The sequence below is a fragment of the Citrus clementina genome, unplaced genomic scaffold, assembly GCF_000493195.1.
Source record: "Citrus clementina cultivar Clemenules unplaced genomic scaffold, Citrus_clementina_v1.0 scaffold_7, whole genome shotgun sequence".
Classification (NCBI taxonomy): domain Eukaryota; kingdom Viridiplantae; phylum Streptophyta; class Magnoliopsida; order Sapindales; family Rutaceae; genus Citrus; species Citrus x clementina.
The window spans coordinates 15194222-15201898 of NW_006262075.1; the positions used below are offsets into that span (position 1 = coordinate 15194222).

Genomic DNA, 7677 nt, shown 5'->3' on the forward strand with positions numbered 1-7677 from the left:
TTATTAATGGTACTTATTATTAACAATTATCCATAAAAAATATTCATATTATACCATAAAAAATTATTAACAATATTTTAATTTATAATTATGCATATTATACCATAAAAAATTTCAATTGGAGCTTGGAGGAGTAAATTTTTAAAAATTTAGGTTAAATTTTAGAGTAGATTCAGTTGTAAAGTAGTTTTTTTTAGCAATTATTAATAATTATCCAATAAATGGGATGACATATCATTTTTATCAATATATCATATGACATGTCATGTTTTACTAAGTAAATGGAATGATATGTCGTGTGTTTAAAAAGATTAGATTTTCCTTATGATGTCATCGCTTGCAAACGGTGGTTAACGGATTAGTGGATGGTAGAAATATTTTATTAATTTAAGATATACAAGTGATATATTTAAAAAATATTTACTGCATATTTAAAATATATGGCTGATAATTAAAAAAAAAAAAAAAAGGGAAACGACGTTGTTTGACACCCCTATTTGTCTTTCAACCTCTTTTTATCTCCGAGTGTTGGATACACTTCCACGCTACTCTAGACTTCTCTCTCGAACGTAGCTCGCTCCTCACCGGCAATGACAACCCTCACTGTCATTGGCTCGGCGCTGGCCCGTCGTCGTCTCTCTTTGCCACGGAGGAATCGAATTCAGTCCTAAATCGAAACCAAAACCTTACCAGTCGACGATAACCCAAACCCTAGCCGCCGAGAATCCCAAAAACCCACACTCATTCACAGGCAAGCTTTACCTATTTCTCACTGATTTCTAGCGAGTGATGGTTAACTTCGTTGTTATGTCAACTATTTTCGGCACGAGCTTCACGGTTCTCATCTCTTTGAAACCCTAAGTATGATTTTTTTGGGTTTCAAGTCTTTTTGCAGCATTATTGTTTTGTTTCATTGTTTGGTTTCAGGTCTTTTTGCAGTATTATTATTTTGTTTCATTGTTTCTCTTATTTGATTTGTGATTATAAATCTACATACAGTATAGGATGCTGTTCCAACTCTTGCATAATGATTTTTTTTTTTGGCCATTTGTTAGATCTGTGTTATGCATTCAATGTGTTTGTTAAAAGTTTTGTTACATTTATGGGTAATCTTGTGTTTTAGTATTACAGTAATTCATTAGTATTTTCTCATTTATCAAATTTTAGAAACATTTTTTGTGTTCTAAAACCTGCCCTATTATTAATCGGCTAAATTGAGCGAGAAGAGGATGAGTAGAACAGTATGGTCAGGACTGATAACTCTGTACAGATGAACTTTTCAGTTTTAGCATTGAAGAAAATTACAGATCTTGTTAATAGTGTTCCTAGGCTTCTAATGATAGGTTTAATTTTAGTCTATAATTCAGCCCTCTTCTGGATTGAAAAGTCTTGTAGAACTTGTGACAAATGGTTAAGTTGCCACTCAGTTAATAGCCTGCATTTGCATTGTAGCTGGTAATGCTTGATCCTTCAGTAGGAATGAAAAGAATATTGAAAAATTACCGCAAATTCTAATTAATATTATCTGCAAAAGTTTCTTGAATAATTTGTGGAGAGAATCTCTAAATTGTCATGAGTAATTTAGTTATCTGTAGACTTTGAAGTTACCAATTATTTAGTCATTGAATATAATTTTATCATAATCATTATAATTTGTTCTGTTTATTTTTATTCTGAAATGCGAGGGATTTTATTAACATGCTTTATTGCTTTCAATTCTGTCATGGTTTAGAAGTGTATTCTGTTTAATGAGAAAGAGAACTCAAGTTGTTGTGGTGAGCCCCTCCTTGTAATTGTAGCTCAAGCCTCAATGGTATTAGATTTAGAGCCCTACGGGGCTCTTTATAATTCAAATGTTTAGTATATCATGTTATTAAGTAATATAATTGATAAATAAAATATAAAATAGGTGTATAGGAATCATGTCGCATGATAAAAAGAAGTTAGTTTAGAAAATTAATGCGGGATAAGCATCTCCTACTCTTACTGGTATTTCAATATTACAAATTAATTTGTAATGAGTACGATAGTAGCAAATTATGTAAAACAATACAAGAGAGAGTTCAACAATTTGTGGTCATTTTTTAAAAACCTCAAAAGATACTTGCAAATTTCTCAATGATGATGGCAGCCAGTTGTGTGGTTTTTGTGTGCTTAGCTTTCTTTTAAAACTTGGAAAGCATGCTTATGGTACAAAAAGTAGTAGATGTAAGGGTAATTTGGTAATGACAGGGGTTTGTTTTTATAGTGATTTCTTTAAAATATTTTTGTCAGGTGGTTTGTTTTATCAATTCATCACCCTATGGAAAATAGAATGCAGCATTTCAATGAACAGTTCTCATTGAGTTTGCCTTTCACAACTAATTTTTTTTTTTTTAACCATAGCGTCATTCAATACACAAATGTAGATGCCAATCGGAGCTTTGAAGACTTAAAAGTGCAGGTTCTCAATTTAAACTTCTAGATTTAATTTTTTTTTTTTTTAAATTTGTATATGGTATAATTCACTATCTCTACAGATTTTATGGGTCATTAAATTTGAATCAAAGTGGGGCATTTTTATTAGATCCCAACTGTCTATATATACACACACAATGAGAGAATAGAGATTAAACTCTCTAATTCTAGATACCTTGGAAGGAGAAAGTGAAAATATTAAAGCAGGATCTGAAACTCTGATTCAGTTTGGATAGTTTGTTCAGCAGCCTTTTTATCTTCAAGCAAGGGATTGCTTATTTAGTTTTTCTTTAATCCCTGTTATTCTTTATAATCTCTTTTTTGGGTGTGCAAACATTAATTGATAAGTTTGCTTAGGCTGAGCAGGCAAGAGTTAGAATTTCAGCATTCATTCAAATTCTTGGAATATTCTAATCCAAAATAGTATTAAACTTTAATAATGCATGCGATGGTTACCAGTAAGAAGACATGCTAAAGAGAACAAAACTTAAAGAATAATGAACTTGAGTACATATACATCAGATTTGGCCTAAGCCTTACAGCTATAGTTATTGATTTTAATTTTATTTATTTATCATTAGCTTTGTTGGCTATAAAAGCACGGCTTGAAGACTTGGTACTACAGAATATTGGTATTCACGACGGGAAAATACAGAATGCAGAGATTGCTGTGGATGCTTTGTTTATATGGTAGGTGTTGTACACAACTGATGGTACTGTATAATTTTCATTTTTATTTGTTTTGTTCGTGTAAATTTCTTTAATCCTTTTTAATGTCACTTGAGAGAACAGAAAAAAAGGGTCTCGCCTTATTCTTCACCGAATATTTTCATATTCTACTATTTTCATGTGTAAATACTTATTTTTCACTGAATGCTTTCCATTGATGAAATGGGAATCATGTTACTTGATTCTGGGGCCTGGATTTTGCTGCTGGAAAATCTGCATCGATATTGGCTTGACTTTGGAATATTAATTAACTAGTGTAAAGTTTGAATTGTATGCTTTTGTACTTTTGGTTATTTTTATGGATAATAAAGTTCACTAATTTAGATTGGTTTTGGATTTGATTGCATTTAGTAATTTTTTTTCTTTCATACAAATTTAATAATTTAAATTTTAAATTGAGGAAGCTAAAATTGCGTAAATTTTTATTTTTTAAATTAATAAATTATCACTTCTCTTAAGCTGTGATAAAAAATACCGTTAATAACATATGACACAATTTTTATCCCAAAAAAATTACAATTTTAATTTCATAAAATTTAAAATTTTCTGCCAAAGTATAATAAAACCGTCATTAAAAGGACAACACTGATATGCTCACACCAATTAGGACCACAGTTTAAAAGAACTTACTGTAGCTTTAAAACACACACACACGCGTCTTGCTCAAACGCAAGTGCATACCACATACACACTTGTCTTTAGGGATGGCAATGGGCATCGCTCTCAGTGGATTTGTCATTACCAAACTCAAATCTGCACAAAATTTAAATTACCAAATCCACCCGCAGTGAATTTTAATTTTTTTAAAAAAATTCACCGGCAGTGGGTTTTAACAATTACCAAACCCGCAATGGTACCCGACGGATTTTTGGTGGGTTTCCGTATTTAAAATCACAAATGTTTACTATATAAATTTATAATAATAACCACAAATTTCATATAACATACTCAATTCTGTAGGTTACTCTCTCTCATATCCCCTCTCTAATTCTGCAATTTTTTTGTTCCATATACATGTTCAATTTGGTTGGCTTGAATTTTTTAATTCTCAACTGGGCAAATTTTGTTGGCATGATTTCTTGATTCTTGATTATTGTTTTAACTAGGCAAATTTGGTTTGTTTTAACTAGGGAAATTTGTTGGCGATTTGTTGCAAATTTAGTTGGCTTGAATTTTTCATTCGTGATGAAGCAAATTATTGGGCAAATTTGGTTGGCTTGATTTTTTGATTCTCAACTGGGTAAATTTTGTTGGCATGATTTCTTGATTGCTAATTATTTTTTTAACTAGGCAAATTTGGTTTGTTTTAACTGGGCAAATTTGGTTGGCGAATTGTTGAGTTTTGATGAGAGAAAGTAACCTACAGCTGCTGTGAATTTGGGGGGATGAGAGAGAGTAACCCATGGCTGCTGTGGATTTGAGGGGTGAAAGAGCGACCGACGGCCGTTGGATTTGGAGGGGAGATTGAGAGAAAATAACCCACGGTTGCTCGATCTGGAGGGGAGAGAAAAGGGAGTTTGTGTCGTTGGAGGGAGAGAACGAGAGAGCGCATGTGTGTTGCACGTGTCAAAATTATCAATTCACAGTGACTATTTATATTTATTTCAAAACGCACCGTTCGGTGCTATATGTGGTGCAAAGCGGGGGTTTTTAATTAAATAACCTTTAATAGTTTCAAAATTATTTAAATACCCCCTCCCTTTTTTGTTTTCATGGATACCCTAACAAATGTGAGTAAAGTTGGAAATACCCTTAATGAATGCATCAAATTCACTCAATGAATTGTCTTCATATTTCTTTCCTCATTTCTTTCACCCAACTCTATTTTTACTGCCGATTCTTTCAAAATCACTTAGAATCTCTCAAAATCTCTCATAACTTCTTACACAAATACAATTATGTATTTATTTCTTTAACATCCACTCTTTCTTTAAAGGTGCATTGCTTATTAAACAACCCAATAAAGTATGTTAATGTTGTTGGGTTTTGAATTTTTTAATTTTTAGGAAAATTTAGAAATTTTCCTCACATTACAATGTTTTATTTTCACCATTTTTTCTCATATGTAGAAATATATGCAATGTAGGTTGTTTAATTATTTTTTTCAGCAATATAACTTATTTATGGCGAAAATGTTTCGCGTCGTGCATTCTTTTGATATCGCGTACGTCATATAGTTAGTCATGTAGGTCGTGTAAGTAATATAGTCGTGTAAGTCGTGTAGGCCATGTAAGAAATATAGTCGTGTAAGTCGTGTAAGTATTATAGTCGTGTAGGTCGTGTACTTACTTGTATATGAAATTTGATATTATTGTTTTTATTGTGTCGTCATATGTGGTTTTGGTACGTGTGCCTATTTTCTTCAATGGTGAATGGATTGAGCAAAATGACGAGTATAAGTTCAAAGATTCCAAGACTAAAGGGATAATGATACCACAATCGACAACATATGCCGAATTGGTGGAGAAGATAACTGAAGTTATTGATATAGATACTTCGGAATTCGAAATCACAATGAAGTTCAAACTTAAGACATCTGATCCTGTGCCACCAGTTACAATTCAAACCAATGATGATGTGGAATTTTTCTTAGAGGAAGTAGCTAGTGGAATGGAGTTTAGAAACCTACTCTGCATTACTTTTGAACGTAGATCAAATCGCGTGTTCATAAATTACAGCAAAAAAATAAATTTGCATATTCAACAGTTTGAGAAATGATGAGATTAATTATTATAAATAAACAAAGTTATCAGTTTACAATGTCAATATTTGGATATGATACACTAATGGATATCGCAATTAAACATATTACAACCATTTAAAAAGTTTTTTTTTAATCTTCAAACTGCTTTCTTCCTCTGCCGAAGCATACATGCATACATGAGGAATGCTTACATATAATAAATCCATGAAATCAATTAGAAACAACTCTTAATCAAAGGCTGGTTGAAAACACAGTCGCAAGTGTGGCAATACTCGGGTTATCATCAAATGTTGTCAGAATCTGCACATCAGCAAATATTAATAACTTTACACAATTTGTACGTAGTTAAAAATAATAACAAAATGAACCTTCACATTATTCTTATTGGTTCTAACGATGACAAATTAGTAATTTTCACTTTCGGTTTGCCACGTTTCATTTTTTCTTGAATACTTTTTGTTGACATTTTTTGCATAGCAACAAATATAAATTCTTAGCAAAAATTAAGTCTTTAAACAACTAAGTTATTATAATGAATTAACAATAGTGAAAAAAGTTGTGTAATTTTGAGGTCGTGTAATACACAACCTTGAATCTTACATAACCTTACACGACCAAATCGTGTGTTACATAACAAAATTATAATCGGCACAATCCATCAATTTTTCACAATTTGCATGCAGCAAAACAACTAGAAATTTATTTTTGAACATGTAATGAGAGACCCGCAACTAATTAATCTATTTTTTCTATATAAACCCTAACTTTTTGTTTTTTTTTTCCCCTAAATATCAACAAGAAAACTATTTATAGAGAATTACTTACCTCAACTAGTTAAATTATGACAATTTTGCAGTAAAGGATCAACTCTTGCCGGCGATTATGTAGCGACGAATTAGGCTTCTCTTTCTCAGTTGTGGCAGCTTCCCCTTCTCAGGCTCAGTTTGCTCGCGTTGAAGTTCGATTTACCATGTATGGAGAATGAATGTTTGTTTCGGTAGAGGTGATGCCGGTGAGGGAATTGCAGTGTTTGTTTGTTTGAGTTTGATAATGGAAGGAATTGCAGCAGATGAGTGTTTGTTTGCTTCAGTAGAAGGTGGAGAGGTGCCGTTCGTTGAGTTGAAATGTTTTAAAATGAGGATAAATTAGTAATTTCCTATCAGTTTTTAAAGGGTATCGATGAAAATTTTGGCAAAAACAAATTTTAGGGTATTGAGATAATTTTTGAAGTATGGAGGTGTGCCGGGCGCAATTAACTCGTGCAAAGTGTGGTGTGAATCTCATGAATCTCATTTTCTTTAAAAGTAAGGTCATATTTTAATGACCGTTATATAATAAAACCGTCATTATAAATACTACACTTTTAATGATTGTTTTTATATAGAACTATCATAAAAAATAAAGCTACATTTTAACTTTACATTTAATAACTGTTATTTAATAAAATCGTCATTATAAATGTTAAATATTATGATCGTTCATGTAATAACCGTTATTAAATATTTTTAATGATGGTTGTTAAGAAAATCATCATAACATATAGGTCATTGTTTTACATTTTTCTAGTAGTGAATATTAGATTAAGTATGACCTTCTTCAAATTAAGATTGACTCAACTTAGGAAATCCAATCTAAAATCATGTATTATCTATATCTGTTCCACCAAGTCAGACTTTTTTTAAGTTCTTTCTTAGCTAGTATCTACTAAATGGGTGATCAACTAAAATAGAAATTTGTAATAAATAAAATCAAAATAAAATGCTACATCAGATTCTAAGCAGCACACA

The 7677-nt window shown here is 31.5% G+C and overlaps 1 long non-coding RNA gene across 2 annotated transcripts; it reads left to right on the forward strand.

The window, feature by feature from the left end:
- Positions 1-515: 515 nt before the first annotated feature.
- Positions 516-4563, forward strand: LOC112096703. Of its 2 annotated transcripts, XR_002904554.1 has the most exons (4): positions 516-861; positions 2386-2443; positions 3039-3147; positions 4477-4563. It is a non-coding gene; the product is annotated as an uncharacterized LOC112096703 (long non-coding RNA). The 2 variants fall into 2 exon arrangements; XR_002904553.1 differs by lacking the exon at positions 4477-4563 and having other exon boundaries at positions 3039-3474.
- Positions 4564-7677: the final 3114 nt, after the last annotated feature.